Below are 2,500 nucleotides of genomic sequence, written 5' to 3'. Positions count from 1 at the left end.
CAAGATAAACTGACGATTGAAAAAACAAAACCAGGGGCACCTGGGTGGCTCAGTCGGTTGAGTGTCTGACTCTTGATTTCAGCTCAGGTCATGATCCCAGGGTTGTGGGAATGACCCCGGTGTCAGGCTCTGTGCTGAGTGTGGAGCCTACTTGGGATTCTCTCTACCTGCCCCCCCCACCGCCTTCTCCCTCTGCCCCTCTCCCCTGCTCTCTAAAATTTAAATACATATATTTAAATAAATAAAGATAAATAAATATATATAAATATATTTAAATAAATATTTAAATTTAAATAAATATATTTATATAAATTTTATTTAAATATTTTAATATATATTTAAATAAATATATATTTATATAAATATATTTAGTATTTAAATAAATATTTATATACATATATTTAATATTTAAATAAATATTTATATACATATATTTAATATTTAAATAAATATTTATATAAATAAATATATATTTAATATTTAAATAAATATATATTTATATAAATAAATATATATTTATATAAATATATTTATATAAATATATATTTATTTAAATATATTTAAATACATTTATATAAATATATTTAAATAAATATATTTAAACAAATATATATTTAAATAAGTATATATAAATGTACTTAAATAAATATATTTAAATAAATATATATAAATATATTTTTTAAAAGGAAAAAACAAAATATGGCACCCAACAGTGTATAGAGAACAATTTCATTTTAAATAAATATATATGCTTGTAGATACACAGAGTATCTCTGGGAGAAAACAAAAAAAACAGTTTCAGTGGTTGTCCCTGGAAATAAGGGGAAGTATATGACTTGGAGACACATGGGAGAGACACTTGGTCTACATTATACACCCTTTTGTACCTTTTACAAATACAAAATACAAATTAAATCGTAACTCTTTAAAAGAGCATCGGTACCAAAAAGTGAGGAAAAGGCTTTGACCTTCAGACTTTTCTTGATCATCACTTGGCACACTCACTACCTCTCTCTTGTTTTCTCTTGTTATTTTATTCTAAAATAAAGAAGCAGAGTGAGGCTCTAAGGCAGGAGAGCTGGGAAGTTACTTGGATTGGTCACTTCTTTTTTATTCTTTTTTTAATGTTTATTTTTGAGGGAGAGACAGAGTGTAAGTAGGCCAGGGGCAGAGATTGAGAAACACAGAATCCGAAGCAGGCTCCAGGCTCCGAGCTGTCAGCACAGAGCCCAACACAAGGCTCGAACTCAAGAACGTTGAGATCATGACCTTGTGAAGGCTGAACCGACTGAGCCACCCAGGGGCCCTTGGTTTGGCCACTTCTACCTGCATTCACTATTGTCTCCTCCAAGCGTGGCATAGACAACTTGTTCTCAGACCTGTTAAAGATTTGGCTTCTCTGAGACTCCTCTGGAACTGGGGAAGTGGTCAGGTGTCTCTGCTCCAAATGGCACTCACAGAAGACAGTAGGAATGGAAATGTCCCCCCGGCCATCCAATCACATGGGTCTTTCTCCTTTTTTACGGTGTCTGTGCCCCTGGATCTTGCTGCCACAGTATTCAGCAGTAGGGTAATATGCATGGCAGCTTTTAAAGCCTTTGTGTTTACAGAAAAAGTTGTAGGTTCATCTTGAGCTAAATTCTCACCTCAGCATTCTCAGCTCGCTTGTGCAGATGGCATTTCAGGGACAGCTATTTCGGTGACAGCTACGCACTGACTGGCTGGGCCTTCTCATGGCTGAGCCGAATCTCAAGGGTCAGTGATGGTACCAGATGGACCTTCACCTTCTCGTGTTGATTCAGCATTTATAACTTGTTAAAAAAAAAAAAATAGGATGTGGAACTCTCTCCCCCACCCCTTCTTTCTCATTTTTATTTCCTCACCCATTTCATTACTCCCCAACCAGAATTCTCACAAGGGCAAAAACAATTGAAACGTGTGAATCACATGTCAACAGCAGCCCTGATGTTTGTGCAGGAAGCAGCCACAACAATGAGCAAAGGAAGGGAGAGGGCTGTGGGGGCAGGCGGTGCCAGGCGTTAAAGTGGGCGTCCCAGACGCCTGTGAAAACAGCCCTGAGACAGAGAAAATGCTGCCAAGAAACAAGATCCCTAGGTGAATGGAAAAGGCAGACCTCTAGGATTTGATGGTACAGAACGTATCATAATCTCTCATGTAACAAATTGTATGTGTTAAGCTTTGTGTGAGCCACTGATGATATATACAAGTAAATTAACTAAAGGAGCTTACGGATCAGCACAGAAGATAACATTTTGCCCGCGATGAGGACTGGGGGTACCGAGGAGGTAGGCTCATCTCCTGGGGACCATCGCGCTAAGGTCCTGGCCCCCGTTCTCTGCTTTCCTGCTGCCTGTGAGTAACGCGCTCCACACTAACATGTGGAAAGCCTCAAGGTTCTTCTTCCATGTGCCATCATGAGAAGCCCCCAGGCTCTAAAAATCTTGGAGATCTGAGGTGGAATCCCAGCCCTGCCGCGTCA

Source organism: Acinonyx jubatus, chromosome B4 (genome assembly GCF_027475565.1).
Source record: "Acinonyx jubatus isolate Ajub_Pintada_27869175 chromosome B4, VMU_Ajub_asm_v1.0, whole genome shotgun sequence".
NCBI classification, from domain to species: domain Eukaryota; kingdom Metazoa; phylum Chordata; class Mammalia; order Carnivora; family Felidae; genus Acinonyx; species Acinonyx jubatus.
This window is presented reverse-complemented; position numbering follows the sequence as displayed.